The sequence below is a fragment of the Rattus norvegicus genome, chromosome 19, assembly GCF_036323735.1.
Source record: "Rattus norvegicus strain BN/NHsdMcwi chromosome 19, GRCr8, whole genome shotgun sequence".
Lineage (NCBI taxonomy): Eukaryota > Metazoa > Chordata > Mammalia > Rodentia > Muridae > Rattus > Rattus norvegicus.
In genome coordinates, this window is record NC_086037.1 from 34,955,575 (window position 1) to 34,972,295 (window position 16,721).

The 16,721-nt window shown below is 50.8% G+C and overlaps 1 protein-coding gene across 4 annotated transcripts in view; it reads right to left on the reverse strand.

Annotated features, from left to right (window-relative positions):
• Adcy7 (adenylate cyclase 7) overlaps positions 1-16,721 on the reverse strand; it is a 59,213-nt gene that overhangs the window by 42,421 nt on the left and 71 nt on the right. The window contains exon 1 of one of the 4 annotated variants that reach the window (XM_017601388.3): positions 16,554-16,694. The exons of 1 other annotated variant lie outside the window; for it this stretch is intronic. The gene's annotated coding sequence lies outside the window, so the exon portion shown is untranslated. Of the gene's footprint in view, positions 1-16,465; positions 16,695-16,721 lie in introns of those variants that run through there. 2 more of the 4 variants (XM_063278323.1, XM_017601391.3) reach the window with 2 other exon arrangements.

The following is a 16,721-nucleotide window of genomic DNA, read 5'->3' on the forward strand; positions in this document are numbered from 1 at the left end:
AGGTGGCTATATTGATGTGAGCTACATCCTTTGGGCCCCCACATCCAGAACACACTTGCCAAATACCAGAACACGGATGGGATTTCAGAGGCAGTCCCTGTGCTGGGGCGTACTGGGTGGTCTACAGGTCTGCTGTCGAACCACACAGGACCCAGGACAGAAGCTACAGGAGGGCAGAGAGAAGTTCACATCAGCCCAGACATCAGCCCACCCTTCACCAAGCAACTGTCGCCCAGGCCTGGGTGCTCCAAAGCAAAGCAGAAACAAGTGCTGTGGAGGAAGAGAGCAGGTAAAAGCCACATATACAGCTGGAAATCACTCAGGAAGATTATATTGGGATCATCCATAAAGCCGGGAAGATGGTGCAGCAGGCAAAGTAGGCTGTTGCCAAGCCTGACAACCTGAGTTCAATCCTGGAAACCCACACACGGAAGGAGGAGAAAAATCAACTGCACTCCCACAGACCGCCACATACATGTGCACCACAGCATATACATGTGAACACCTCTCTCTCTCTCTCTCTCTCTCTCTCTCTCTCTCTCTCTCTCTCTCTCTCACACACACACACACACACACACACACACACTAAATAAAAATGTAATAAACATTTTAAAAATAGATTACCCACAAATCAGTAACAAAAATACAGTTGGTAAGGCATAGTGCAGCAAACCTTTAACGCCAGGACTTGGGAGACAGAGGCAGGTGGATCTTTGTGAGCTCAAGGCCAGCCTGGTTTACCCAGTGAGTTCTAGACCAGTCAGAACTACATAGTGACAGACGCACACACACACACACACACACACACACACACACACACACACACACACACACAAAACCAATAAAACAACAATAATAATAGTAATAGTAATAGTAATAGTAAAAAAGACAATTGGTCCCATTAAAAGACAGGCTCCGGGGATTGGGGATTTAGCTCAGTGGTAAAGCGCTTGCCTAGCAAGCGCAAGGCCCTGAGTTTGGTCCCCAGCTCCAAAAAAATAGAAAAGAAAAGAAAAGAAAAAAAAAAAAAAAGACAGGCTCCATCCAAGCATGGGACATAATTGTAGTCCTAGATACTCTGAGGGCTGAGGCAGGGGGATTGTTTCATCTCAAGAGTTTCACATCAGCCTGAGCAACACAGGCCCCGTCTCAAGCAAATAATAATAATAATAGTAATAGTAATAATAATAATAATAAAATAGAAGATTAAGCAACAACGATGCTCCTTAAATGACCGACAAATGTCTAAAAAGGTACTTGGTGCCACGAACCAGCAGGTAATTAAAGCCACGCAGATTCTGCTGTGCCGCTGGGACAGTGAAGCTTACAAGGAAAACTCCAAGGGTTGACAAGAATGCGGGCCAGGGCCAGCTCTCATGACCTACTGACAGGAATGGGAACACTGGGAAGCCACTTGGTGTGCAGACGATTCCACATTCAGGTGTTCATCCCATACAAGCGCATGACTGCAAACTGAAACCAGCCCACCGGCCCTGCGACAGTGACAAGACGAACAAGCCTTTGCAGGCCTGTATCACACAAGCCGCCCTGCAGTAAAAGGTGGCTCGCTGATCAGAGGTCACTACACAGTGACCAGAGTGAGAAGTGTTCCCAGGGCAGCACCCCAAGGGAGCCTGCTGATTAGAGGACACAAGGGACCTTCGGGAATCAGAAGGGTTCTGCCTCTCCCTCTGGTGTTGGCCACACTGGTGTAACTCTTCCTCCATCCCTTCACACTAATGTCCTTGACTGTCTGAATTACACATCCTTTCCTGGTGGTTACTGATAAATCCATTTATCAGTGGCTTGGCGCTGGACATTCTACGACTCACAGGCCTGGATTACACCAGAGGACAAGACTTGAGTTAGGCTCAACAGAAGGAGCCTGCAGCCGGGATGAGAGAGGACCCAGACCCTGGCTGGAGCTTGAGAGCAGGAAAAACCCAGGACAAGATGGGGGTTGGCTCCACCCCCAGGCAGGGAAGACTCGGGGTCCTCAAGCTAATGGAGGTAGGAGCCCTCTGCCCCATTGGTAACTCTGAAAGGTGACCCCAGAAACAGTGAGAAAGCGTGCAGAAGCCTGGTCATTGGTTAGGATCCTAGCTGTGGGAAGGAGGAGAGACCCGGAAGGCTGGACATCCAGAGAAGGCAGGAGAAACGTGATAACAAATTCAGCAATGCTTCCTGTTCTCCCCTTGGGCCCCTGTCTATCTGTCCTTGAAGGACATGACACCCCCCAGGCACACCTCTCACCCCATAGTCACCCTCCTCTGAGGTCCTCAGCACCGACCCCTGGTGGCCCCTGTGGTCACATCTGACACTTTGCTGCATTCTGTGCAGCTCACTGACTACACAGGAATAGCTTATTAACTCCCCCACTGTCTGACCCCACCTCCTCCTCAGAGGAGAGCGGCAGGGGTGTCCAGAGGATGCACTATAGAGCTCTGAGGAACCCATGTCACCTCTGCCTCACTCTACAGCTGTACCCTCAACCGCCCCTCTCAACCATACCTGGGAGTAAGGCAGGACCCCTGACCCACTGGGCTCCCAAACCTTGTGTGAGGAAGTTCCATTTCCCCCCAACTTCCCCAGAACCCAGTGTTCTCAGGCCTGGGAAGAAGCAGCAGACAGGCAGACTGGTTTCTGCAGGTTCCACCACTAAATTTTTCTGTCCAGGGCTCCACCCAGCCGCCTTTCCAGGGCTAGACAGAAAACTGACTTAAAGAACCCCGGCTAGGAGGCGGCAGGATGGGGAAGACAACCACACCACAAGCAGGGTACACGGATCTGAAAAGTTCCACAATGAGATCTGGGGTCCCGACTCGGGAAAAGAACCTCCTCCACGCCAGGAAGGGTTTGGTCTCTACGGAAAAGGGTCCCAAGATGGGGCTGCCGCCACGTGCTGGGTGGGCAGGGGCAAACAAGGCACAATTGTCAGTCAGCCAACCAACAAATAATACTGAGTGCTGAGGAAACACGGTGACCCAGTTTGTCAAACCCAGATGTGGAGCCCTGCCCCCACGGGAGAAACCCCACAGCACCCCAGTGCCTTTCAAACTCTGGGCAGCTTCTGCAGGGGCAGGCGTGAGGAGGAGAGAAACGGCCTTCACTCTATCCCATAGCCTCACAGCTGCGGTCTTCCTCTCCTGCCTCAGGGGTTCGGCACCCTCAAGGGACTGACCACACCAGTCCAGTTCCTCGCCCTAGAGCAGTAGAGCTTTACAGACAGAGCTTCCGTGTGTGTGACCTCACCCAAGCCACAGCATTCCAGTGTGCCTCTGTAAAGTCAAGACAATCCTACACCAATGGCTGAGAGTCTGTGAGGGCTCAGTTAAAGAGACAGGCAGGGGCGCTGGCTACCGTTATCCTCACAGTTCCAAACCCAGGAGCCTGCCTCCTGCCTTCTCTCCTCACAGACTTTAAATGGCTAACACGTGCCTCAGGATCAAGTTTCTTTTCTCAGCCCTTCAGACCCCAACACTCAGCCCCACTCAGTTTCCACCCTGTCTCCCTTACGTTACCATCCAACCAGGCCCCGTTCCTTCCTGGTCATGTCAAAATACTGCAAATCCTGTCACGTCGGGTCCACTGCCACGGGTCCCTCCACAGAAGTCAGACAATATTAACTGATGCAGCTCCCCAATCCTGAGAAGAGCAGCCCAAAGGTGTTCTTGTGACCAGTGAAAGCCAAGGAAGGGACAGGCATGGGTGGGACTTTTAGATGGGCCACTGTGTCCTATAGGAGAGCGGGGTTCCCATAAGGAGCTGGTCATAAGGCTTTTTGGCCTGTGAGCCTCCAAGGACCCTGCTTCCTGGTATTCAGACCTGACATATCCTCTATTCCCTTCACAGCCACTGGGGGTAAAATTACTAAAATCACATGGGACCCTTGAAGTCAGGGAAGCCATTATGGCTTCGCTCTGGGATTAGCCCAGAGGAAGCCACCTTGGGAGCAGATCTCTAGTCGTCTATCAAGCTTGCAGCTTCCCGGGCAGTCTGGCTACAGTCTCAGCGGACCCCAAACCAGAGCCACTAGGCCCGAAGGTCTGCCTACTGAAACCGAGAGGAAGCTAGAGTGACCAGTCACTACACGGCAACAGACAAGGTAACAAGTACTGTGCCTGAGAAGTGTGTCACAATGAAAGAGCTGGAGAGCTACACGGAACAGTCTTCATGGCCATCAGAGCTCCTGGGATGAGCCTTGAAATGCTTATACCAGAGCTCCCAGGGCTTCGATTCCAGGCGTGTTATGTCTTCTTGTCTTCCTTTACCTTGGATTGAAGCAGAGTGTCTGACTGGTCTCTTTCCCCCTCACATGGCAGCCCTGCCTGTTCAGGAGTTCCCAAAACACTTCTAGTCTCTTGCCTTAGAGGGCCCCAGAAGGAGGTTTTCCTCCAGCAAGGGCAATTTACAGGACCTCCTGGTGTTTCTGTCAGACTGAACTACAGCAGACTCTTCCAGAGACAGTGCAGCAAGGCACATGGAACCCACTCTGCAGCTGGTGGCAGGCTTGCCTCCAGTCCACTGTCCCCTTCCCATCATTCCATGTGCTGGCCCGTCAGAGATGGCTTGCCAGCCTTGTGGTCCTGCCACTCCGCCTCCCTGCAGATGGGTTTTCCCTGAGTTCCGAGGGGCATTCCAAAGCTTAGACTCACCTCTTCCAAGCCAACTCCTCCCAGCCTGGGCTCAGGGACACACAGAGATCCCTTCCTGTCCAGGCCGGGCACACAGACAACGCTCTGGTTACACCTTCATCCCATAGGCAGACAGCAGGGTTTCCAGAGGGAAGGGACTTATTAGGGTCACACAAGCCATGAGCTAAGGGAAAGCTAGCCCCTCAAGGCTCTGAGTCACTGGTGGTCCAAAAGGGTGGGCATCAAAGCTGCTCCAAATGTTCATCTTGCTAAACAACATGCTTTCCCCAATCCATCCCCCCAACCCCTCCCCTGCAGCTGCCTGTGCAGAAATGCCACACCTGTTGCTTGGCCTCACCTCACAAGAGGTGAGAAGAGAGCCTCACTGCCGTGATAGCTCCATGATAACCAGATGTTGGCCAGGCCTGAGAGACAGGGCTTTTGCAGAAGGAAGAGTGCAGCCCAGGTCACGGTATGTTGAGTAACAGCAGAGACGCCTAAAAGAACAGATGTGAAAGCGACGGCCCTGCCAGCCAAATGTCTGATTTCCCTTTGAAAGATTTGGCAGCAGGGCCCCGCCAAGTGCCTGACCTTTCCTGTATCCAGCCCCGAATGACCTTGGGAGGGCAGAGAGGAAGACCACATCCCTTCCAACAGAGCCTGGGAAGCAACTCAAGCAAGGAGTGAAAGCCTGGTGTGCACTAGGCCCTGGATTCACACACAGTTCCACATAGGAAAAAAAAAAAAAAACCAACAACAACAAAAGAAGAAGATACTCTAGGCTTTAAAATGTATTACTCTATGTCAGCAGTGAGTTTTTTGTTTTTGTTTGTTTGTTGTTTGTTTGTTTGTTTTTTGTTGGTTTTTTTTTTTTTTTTTTTTTTTTTGCCTTTTAAGAAAAGGTCTTTAGCCCAGGCTGGCCTTGAACTCCTAATCCTATGGCCTTCCCTACCACACCCGGTTTATGCTGTGCTGTAGGTAGAACCCAGGGCCTCCTGGATACTAGGCAAGCATTCTACCAACTGAGCCACCAGTGAGGCGGGCAAGCGATGAGCATCACCTACAGGTATACAGCAAATGAGAAACACAGCAGTACTCGGCTCATCTAGGTCTGGGCTTTTGTTTTGTTTTGAAGATTTATTTATTTTATATGTGTAAATACATTGTCACGGTCTTCAGACACAGCAGGAGAGGACATCTAGCTCACTACAGATGGTTGTGGGGGAACAACTGTCACTGCACTGGGCCATTGCTCTCTTGAATAAAGTCTTCCGTCTAATTAAGAGTCTAGGGGTTGGGGATTTAGCTCGGTGGTAGAGCACTTGCCGAGCAAGCGCAAGGCCCTGGGTTCAGTCCCCTGCTCCGGGAAAAAAAAAAGTCTGTTCCCTTTGGCCTGCTCCCACCTTCTTAGTTCTGAGTTTGATTATTTTGTACCCCACAAAGAGGTGAAAGTGGACAGACAGCATTTGTGCTTCTTTGCCATTCATGACTACTGTGAATAACAAAAGGCCCTCCTATTATAGGCTACATAGAACTTCATTGTGTAACTATGTAACGAATATCTCCATCATGTATCAGCTGATGGAACCGGAAGTTGCCTCTGTGCCTCCCTATGGTGGATGGAGTTGCTACAGACATGGGAGTGTTGTCAGTGTCTCTTCAGCAAACTGATTTCTAGAGGTTTTTTGCTACATACCCAGTGCTGGATCATGTGTTAACTCTGCTCTAAGTTTCTTGAGACACCTCCTCTAGGTTTGCAGTAATGGCTGCACTGACTCCGTTCCCACCAGCACCGTACAAGGGTTTCCTATCTCCACACACTCCCGACAGTCAACTGTCATCGTTTTGCTAATAGCCATTCTGACAGGTGTGACGTAGCCTCTCCTTGTGGTTTTGCATGTGTGCTTCCCTGATGACTAACAAGCATGTCTGTGTATGTCCGTTGTTTACTCGTAGCCTCATGTGCATGCATGTGCTCGCCCTCTGCCCATCTAACATAAGGCTCTTTAGTTTCTTTTTTCTTTTTTCTTTCTTTCTTTCTTTTTTTTTTTTTTTTTTTTTTTTTTTTTTTTTTTTTGGAGCTGGGGACCGAACTGAGGGCCTTGGACTTGCTAGGCAAGCGCTCTACCACTGAGCTAAATCCCCAACCCCGGCTCTTTAGTTTCTTGCTGTGATCTTATTATCGCGTATATTTTGGACAGTAACCCCTTATTAGATGTTCACCTTGCAAATATTTCCCCTGGTTCACACACCATCTCTTCCCATGGCTGCCTCCTTGCTCATGAAGAAACCTTCGTCTCATGTGATTCCATAACCTGAGATTCAAATCCAGACTTCCCAGCCCCCATCCCCTTTTCTCTCTCTCTTCTTCTAGAAGTTTTGTACTCTCAGGTTTTATGCCTCTAGACCTTTGGATTGTGTGTGTGTGTGTGTGTGTGTGTGTGTGTGTGTGTGTGTGCATGTGCGTGCGTGCGTGTGTGTGCATTAGAGCCTAATTTCATGCTCTTAAAGGCAAATGCCTAGTTTTCACTGTCCTTGTCCCTTAGTGTATTTTTGGCATCTGATTGGGATCAGTCATACACGGGTTCACTGGTGGGCGTTCCCTATCCATTTCCATTGTGCCAGCACCATACTCTTTTAATTTCAGAAGCTTTGAAGCATAGTTTAAAACCAAGAGGTGGAGCATCTTCAGCCTGAATCTTTGCTTGCAATAGCTTTGGCTATTTGGGGGTTTTACATGAATTTCACATTAATTTTTTTCCCTATTTTTGTGAAAACTGTCGTTGGAATTTTTCTAGAGGTTATACTCAATTACTCAATCTGTTCATCCCCTGGGGTGATTTGAACATTGCAACAGTATAAATCCTTCCCATCCATGAGCATAGGATATATTTCCATTGGGGGGGGGTGATTTCTTTCCTCAGTCCTTGATAAATGTATTGATGAACTTTATCTCCTTGATAAATGTATTGCTAAGACTCTTCTGGGCCGTGATGCTTTTCCCCCATGGGATCTATTTCTTTTCTGGCTGGGTCCCAGTGTGTGTAGAAACACACCAGCTGATTGCGGTGTGTGTGGAGTCTGCAACCTGAACTTTCCTGCGTTCCTTTATCAGTTCTGACAGATTCGAGGGTCATGTGTGTGTGTGTGTGTGTTCCAGAATTACCATCTGTTTGTAAAACAGCACAGACTCCAGCTTCTGCGAATGAAGTGATGCGTTGTCTGGAAGGGGAAGTGCGTGGGCAGAGATGACTCGAGGCTAGCCAGGATGTGTAGGCTGCGGATGAGTCTGTGGTGTGACTGTAGTATTCTACACACGTTTGTTTGTCCATAATGAAATGGTAACGCACATCCCCATCAAAGCTCTGGTGCCTGCTGTCTCGTCCCGGTGACTTTTAGCCCCTTCTATGGGTGAGGGCTGTGTGGTCCTGACAGGGAGGGTGGCTCAATAGGACTTCAGCCAGTGTGCCTTACTCCCAACTGGAGGGAAGACAGACCGACATAGCTCCCCCAGCCTTCAAGACCCCTTTTCTGGAAGTACAGCAAGCTACAGAGCCTCTGCCTCTCCATCACCTACCTGTCAATCAGCGCACACTGGCTACCTTCCCCACGTACCACACCTCATCTGTTAGGCTCAGATTACAGGTTCCAGTCCTGACAGCATCTCATGCCTGTCCTGGCAGAGCCCTCTCTAAGGAGCTCCTCCTCCCTGCCTCATCCTCCAACCATAAAGGAACTTTCCAGGTAGCAGAGAGCCCTCAGAGCCTGCAATGTTCACACCCCAGACGTAGCTTAACATAAACCCGTGTTTGTCTGCGGCCACTGCTGTGTCAAGCAAGGGACTCCATTTTAGTTTAGCCTATAATGGCTTTCCCACTGCATGCAGGGATACGGCTGTTTGACCAGAGCTCTAACTACAAACCTCTGGAAAGGAGGACTGGAGAGACAGCTTAGCATTTAAGAGTACAGGCTACTCTCTCAGAGGATCTGTGATCGGTTCTCGGCATACATGTCGGCCACCCACAAACACCTGTAACTCCAGTACCTCGTGCCTCGTGCCTCTGCGGCAGTTGCACTCTTATGCATAATGGCTTCCTCTCACCACCACTACCACATATACATGAACATAAATAAAAAAATACAAGTTTGAAAAATACGGGGAACACTCTTAATGTCCAGCTGCAGGGGTCAGGAAAACCAATAAACTCCGCCAGTCGAACGCTGGTCTGTCTGAAAACCCTTAGTCTCCAGTCCCTAACTCCACAAAGAATAGGCTCGCATGGCTTCTTCTTTGAGAGCACTCAGGAAAGCTCTCATGCTCTTCTTCCTCTTTTGTACTGGAGACTGAACCCAGAACCTTGCACATGCCACGCAAGCACTCTGCCACTAAATGACATTCCCAACCCTGCTTTTGATTATTTCGTATGATGTGTGTGTGTGTGTGTGTGTGTGTACATGTTCATGTAGGGGAGTGCATATATGCTAACTGAGTGATTAATGTCATTTCATGAATGCACGTGTCCTCCTATGACTGAGATGCCTTCCGAAGTCATGTTCTCACCTTAGTTTTGAGAAAGGGTCTCCCAGGCTGGAGGGATGGCTCAGAGGTTAAGAGCACTGTCTGCTCTCCCAGAGGTCCTGAGTTCAATTCCCAGCAACCACATGGTGGTTTACAACCATCTGTAATGGGATCTGATGCCCTCTTCTGCTGTGTCTGAAGATAGCGACAGTTACTCACGTAAATAAAATAAAATCTTCAGGGGTTGGGGATTTAGCTCAGTGGTAGAGTGCTTGCCTAGCAAGTGCAAGGCCCTGGGTTCGGTCCCCAGCTCCGAAAAAAAGAAAAAAGAAAAAAGAAAAAAAATCTTCAAAAAAGAAAGAAAGAAAGAAAAGGAAAAGAAAGAAAAGGAAAGGAAAGGAAAGGAAAGGAAAGGAAAGGAAAGGAAAGGAAAGGGAACGAGACAGGGTCTCCCGCTGAATACGGAGCTCACCAACTTGGCTAGACGGGTTGGCCAGCATACCCTGAGGCCCTCTTGTCTCCACTATCTCCCAAGCAAGCTTTGACATTACACGTGTGTATCCTGCACCTGGCTTTTAATGTAGGTGCTAGAGAGCCACACACAACCTCACACTTGCGCAGCCATCACTCTGCTGACAAAGCTTTCTCTAGGCTCACCCTTGCATTTTAAGTCAAGTCAGGGTCTAAGTTACCCAGCCTTTTCTGTAACCTGCTTTATAGCCCGAGCTGCCCTTACACTTGTGGTCCTCCTGCCTCAATCTCTGGAGTAACCAGGACAAGGATCTCTCTCTCTCTCTCTCTCTCTCTCTCTGTGTGTGTGTGTGTGTGTGTGCGCGCGCGCGCACACACACGCACGCATGCGCGCACAAATGTGCATGCACCCATGTGTACAAATGCCGAAAGTTAAGAAGAAATGGACCGAAAGGACACGCCCCAGTATCCAACATTATTCTTTAAAGAATAAAGACGCAATTCCTGCATGCTAGTGCACACCTGTAATCCTAGTACTTGAAGAGACTGAGGCAGGAGGATCAAGAGTTCAAAGCTAACTTGGGATACATATCAAAACCCTGTCTCAAAAAACACCAAAGGGGGGGGGAGCAGTAGGTGGCTGTAAGGTTTTGTTCCCACATTATTACTGCAGCTTCTGACTTTTTATTCCAATAATCAAATTAGGATGAAAGCCAACCCAAGATAAGGACCAGTCAGAAGGCAGAAGATGCACTAATACCCACTCATCACACTGTGGCCTAGTTGGGGACCTCTGAGGGTCATGAAACCAGTTTCCCTGTCTGTCACACCCCACAGCCACCAACTTAAGCCTTGTCATCTTCACAGGGCCTGGTCCCTCCTCTATGAGGTAGAAACTGAAATGCACACACACAGGGTCACATATACCATGCCTGTGGCCACTACGGTTCCCATGAGCCACTTTCCTGCCTAAAGGCCCTGTTCCCAAGCTGTCAGACCAGCTAGCTATGTCCAAAGCCATTCTTTCCTCATGGGCAGAATGGTCCTTGAAGGAGGCACCAGATGTACGTTTCCCCGTTTTACAGACAATAACCCAGAAGCTCAGAAAAGAAGTGGCTACTTCCTATGTAAGCCAAGGTAAGGCAAAACCACAACCTGGGCCCTGTGCCCCCAGCCCCACCCAACCCTGGTGAGGGACCTCACATAAGCCCTATATAGGAAGACAAGTATACAGTTTGAGCTGTGGTCAGGACCAAAGGAGAACTGGGAATACAGTACTCCCCAGAACACGTCCCACTCACAGCCAGTGAAGGAAGACAGCCCCTGACCGACCAGTAAGACAGGCCGGGCTTGAATAGGGGGCTGGGGGGAGTGATAGGGGTCCACACACAGAACTCTGACTAACTAAAACCAGATGTAAAGAGCGACTGCCACTGTGCTTCAGGCAATGACTGCCTTGCTCTACGATGACCGGTAGCACTGACCTTCTGAGTTGGCAAAAAGAGAAAATGGTAGTTTTGTATAAAGTTTTGTAACAATCAAGCCAAAGGAGACCCTAAGCACTCCTGTGCTCCTCCTGTGGATGCCCTGGAGTCTGCTCTGTGGACCTGAGCAAACCATATGACCTCCTGGGCTTTAATGACTATGACCCGCAACATGGAGACTTAAGACCTGCCTCTCAAATTATTTTGACAATAAGACAGGACATACTTAGCCCAGACTAGTGATAAAACAGCACTAACAGGGTTGGGGATTTGGCTCAGTGGTAGAGCGCTTGCCTAGCAAGCTCAAGGCCCTGGGTTCGGTCCCCAGCTCTGAAAAAAAGAAAAGAAAAGAAAAAAAACAGCATTAATAGCTAGTGTTTCCCAAGTTCAAGGGAACGTTATTTCATTCAGACCACAGTCTCATAGGAAAGGCATTGTTTTAAAGTTTGCTTTGCAAAGCTGGTTCACGGCTGCCATCCCAACATTCAGCAGGTAGAAGCAAAAGATCACTAATGTAGCAACAACTTGTGGTGTTTTAAAATTAAGGAGGAAAAATATTCAGGAAAGTCTTAAAGAATTCTGTACTCTTTTTCCTGATTTCTGTGGTTGCTCCGCTTTTCCTCATTGTCTGTCTGTAGAGATCTCTTCAATAGTTGTGTGTGCGCTTGTGTGTAGACCTGTGTGGTGTGTGTGCACGTGTGCTATTGTGTTTGTGTGTGCATGAGTGTGTGGTGTGCTAGCATGGATGTGAGTGAGTGTGTGTGTGCTAGCATGGATGTGAGTGTGTGTGTGAGTGTGTGTGAGTGTGTATGTGTGTGAGTATGTGTGTGTGCTAGCATGGATGTGAGTGAGTGTGTGTGTGCTAGCATGGATGTGAGTGTGTGTGTATGAGTGTGTGTGAGTGTGTATGTGTGTGAGTATGTGTGTGTGCTAGCATGGATGTGAGTGAGTGTGTGTGTGCTAGCATGGATGTGAGTGAGTGTGTGTGTGCTAGCATGGATGCGAGTGTGTGTGTATGAGTGTGTGTGTGAGTGTGTATGTGTGTGAGTATGTGTGCATGCTAGCATGGATGTGAGTGAGTATGTGTGTGCTAGCATGGATGTGAGTGTGTGTGTATGAGTGTGTGTGTGAGTGTGTATGTGTGTGAGTATGTGTGTGTGTGCTAGCATGGATGTGAGTGTGTGTGTATGAGTGTGTGTGTGAGTGTGTATGTGTGTGAGTATGTGTGTGTGCTAGCATAGATGTGTGTGAGTATGTGTGTGTGCTAGCATGGATGTGAGTGTGTGTGCTAGCATGTATGTGAGTGTGTGTGTGCTAGCATGTATGTGAGTGTGTGTGTGCTAGCATGTATGTGAGTGTGTGTGTGTGTGAGTGTGTGTGTGCTAGCATGTATGCAAGTGTGTGTGAGTGTGTGTGCTAGCATGTATGTGAGTGTGTGTGTGTGCTAGCATGTATGTGAGTGTGTGAGTGTGTGTGTGTGGGTGTGTGTGCATGTGAGCGTGCACTCGTATGTGGTTTTTGTGGTGCAAGGATGGAACCCAGGGCTTGGCACAAGCTAGACAAATGATCCCCATTATACCACTCTCATCATAAAACATCCGTATCTCGTTCCCAGAACACTGCTGTCATAACCCTTCCAGCTTTCTCAGTCCCAGGCTCCCATGCTGAAGCTCACCCTCAGGTCTCCTTCTTATCCTTCAGCTGGACTGGTCCATGGCCTTTAAATCTTACTGTCTCCATTTTACAGACTAGAAGCCTAGATCAGAGAGATTGCTTTCCCAGTGTCACACTACGAGAAAAGAGGAGTGGGGGGATTATAAGCTCAAGAGGGGTACCCCTCCCTCCGGGCTGTACCTTGTCTCTGGGTCTCAGAGTGCAAACAGAAGCCTCTGTTGTAAGCAGCTGGGACTGGGCTCCCAGTGCAGTCCCAGTGCAGCAGGTGGCAGCTGGGCACAGACATCGCACTCAGCGGGTAGCCATTTAGAAGCACTGTTCCATGTGTACTACCTGGGGTCCTGCTCAGCTTCACACTTGGCGATGGCCCTGGCCACATGTCACCTCCTCATTCTGTGTCCCCAATTAACCATTGGAAGATAAACACTGTACTCAGGCAGAGAAGACTCCCACTAGGACAAAGAGGACTGAGTGAAGATGGCTGGGTCCAGAGATACCTGTCTTTTCTCGTTTAGGGGTGGGGGACCTGGAGGTGGGATCAGTACATACTCGTACATGTAAAGGTTAGAAGTCAAACTAATGTGTCTATTTCTCAGAACCACCTTGTTTCTTAAAACAGAATCTCCGACTGCCCTACAACTCTGTAATAGTTTGACTGAATGGCCAGCAAACCTCAGGGATCTGTCTCTAACCTCTCTTGTGCTGGCTTTACAAGTGTGCGCGTGACACATCACTCAGCTTTTTAGTTTGATATGGTGTGGTTTGTTGTTTTTTGAGATTGGGGTCTCTCAGGCAGAGGGGTTAGTGGTACACACCCTTAATCCCAGCACTTTCGAGACAGAGGCAGGTGAATCTCTGAGTTCAAGGCCAGCCTGATCTACAGAGCATGTTCTAGGACAGAAAAACTGAGAGGGGCTTGGGAAGGGCTCAACATAGCCCTGTTGGGCCTGGAACTCTTGGGTAGACCGGGCTGACCCAGAACACAGAGATCCACCTGCCTCTGCTACCCAGTGTGCCACCACACCTGGCCCATCCAGCTTTTCTAGTTCTGAGGTTTAAACTCAGGTTGTCATGTGCAAGCGCTTTACTGACTGGGCTATCTTGCAAACTCTTGCCTTTCGTCTGCCAAGAACAGCAGTAGCAGTCTAGGCGACTGTGTTCAAAGGGCAAAAGAGGATAAACACCCCAAGACAGAGCCTAAAGCCCCAAGAGCCCCAGACCACCTTTTTCCTAATGGATAGACCAACCAGGCTGAAAGGATGCTGAGGTCATCTCTGAGGCCAGGGCCTGAAGACTTTCCAAAGCAGGCTAGAGGTGTTCAGCCGGAGGGGAAGAGACACCAGAGCCAAGGCTAGGAGGAAGTCAGGGAAACAGACTTAACTGCAGAGAGCATAGAGGGGTTCAGCCTGAAGTATCTGGGGAGAACAGCCCACACGTTCAGTTGCCTCAGAGAGGGACTGTGTGCCAGTGCCCAGAGCCCGGTGGACAGGGCAAGGGAGTCATCCCAGAGCCTAAACCAGACCCCCACTCATCATTCTCTAGACCAGAATGCACTGGCTCTCAAATGAAAGCTGTCACTAAGTTGCCACCTCCATCCTTGGCCTCCTGTCCCCAGGAAGGAAATCTGCCTGTGGAGAGTTATCTCCCCATCTCTCCTCTGTCCAGCCTCCTCCCAGCAAGGAGCACAGCACACACCTCAGGTCCTGCTCTGCATAGCTCTACAAGCAGACCCTCGGGCTGGGCCTTCTGCCTGTGACCAAAACACCTCATGACCCCACCGTGGGGAGCTCTAGCAGATACACCAGCTTCGTGCAGAGCCAAGTGTCACATGCCCAGGACTGCTGTAGAAAACTCCACCAGCATGAACATAGAAGGAAAAAGATTGGCCTCTCCTCCCTACCGTGACATTTCGAAAACGCCACGTCAAACAGATAAATGACAGCAACAAGCTTCCCAAGATTCCTCCACAAAGACCACACTCCACAGATGAGCCAGGCTGCAGTGTAAACACAGGGGGTAATGACAAGCCACCCTGCCTTCCGCACCATGCAGTGGCCTTTGGAGGGCAGAACCACCTGAGACTAACTTAACTTACCTGTCTGCCCTGCTGGTAGGACAGGTAGGACGACTGAGGCTCCTTCAATGTGTTCAGGAAGGGGACAACATAAGCCAACCCCCTTAGGCCCAATCACTAAAGAGGGGCATCCAAGAAGTGAGCTGCAGTGCACAAGAGGTACCAGAAGAAGGGAAAAGTGGCCACACAGGCATTGGGCAAGCAGTATGGCCTTTTCTCTTCTCAGGTGATCTCAGGCCCACTGGAGACGCTGCCTTTGGGCATGGGAGTTCGGTTCCCGGGTCGGACACGCCAGCATCACGTCAGAACTAGATGAGGAGGCCAGAAGACTAGGCCTTACTCCTAGCTTCACTTGCCTTGAGACTGGAATGGACTCAGCTTTCCCAACTGTCAGTGGGGCTGCTGATTCCAACCTTCCCTAACTCACGGTGAATTGGTACAAAGCATGGCCTCCCCAAGGCCTCCTTTGTAGAAGGCCCCAAAAGATCAACACTCCCCAAATCCCAAGGACATGGAACTCCCAGAGTCCCATGCCCTGGCTAGAGAAGCGCGGGGCTGAGCCTCCGGTGACCACCCTGTGAGTTCTGTCCCACGGGATCGGAGGCAAGGACCCCACAGCCACTCCCGTGACCCGTGCCCAGGGGCCTCCTGGCCCACACTCGCGCTCATGGAACATCATGGAGATGACCTGGGTACCTGAGGACCCTTTGTTCAGCACCACAGGAGATGGCTCTGTGCCCGTCCACACGGATAATGACCCGACTCATCCAGGGGAGATTGTCTGCCAGTCTGCATAGGCCTAGCAGCTGCTTCTGAGTGGGCCTGTCTCCTCACAGATCTAGGGACTGACCTTCCTTGTCCAACCAAACTCTAAGTCACCAGTGTACAGGCTGCCCTACTCTGTGAGGCCCCTGTAAAAGCAGCAACTGCTCCAACAGTGCCCTCATCTGTGGGCCTAAAGCTGACTGCCCAGCCAGTCCCCTGGGCCACTGCGCCCGCCAAGCGGTCCTACTGATTCTATCCTATCCTCCGGCCAGCATCATAGGTTCTGTTCTACTCCAGCTTTGGCTCTGCGCTGGGCCTCTTTAGGAGAGCGCTACCCTGAGAAAGGCATCCAAGCGCTAGCCAGAACCTCAGCCCCTTGCCATTTCCTTCCGGTGGAAGGCATGCCGAGCCGGTGGGGGTCCCCACTCAGCTCACTCGGAACCCCAACCCCTTAGAAGGGTGGGGGCGCTCCAGCTGGATGATGACTCTCCATAAGCGTGTCCCTTAGTCACTCTAAGCAGATCAACTAACCCCTAGTTAGCCCCCAGACACAAAGCAGATCGTTTTTGCCACCAAGAGCCAAGGGAGAGGTGTGCGGAAACCGGCACCCCGGTGGTCCAGAGCCTCGTGCCTCCCACGTCTCCCCCGATCCGGGAAGAAAGCTTCAGAGGGGAAGCGCGGGTCGGAGGCGGCCTCCCTGAGTCCCGCGCCCTGGTCGGAGAAGCGCGGGCCGAGCCTCCCATGACCACCCTGTGTGTCCTGTCCCGCGGGATCGGAGGCAAGGACCCCACAACCACTCCCGTGACCCGTGCCCAGGGGCGTCCTGGCCCGCGCTCCCGCTCACCTGCTGCCACCGCCGAGGGCTCGGGAGCTCTGGAGTTCCCGCCCGCGAGCGCGAGAGCCCGGGAGGGCCCCCAGCTGGTCGCACTGACCTTATGGAGCGCGGACTGGGGAGCTCGGGAACGTCCCCACACGGTCCCGCGTAGCTGCCTCTGACCCTGTTACCTGCGGCGCTCGGTCATCTCCGGTGTCCCTGAGGCTGCAGGAGGGAGCCACGCCCGCAGCCTTAGGTCACCAGCCAGACCTCATCTCCGGGTTCC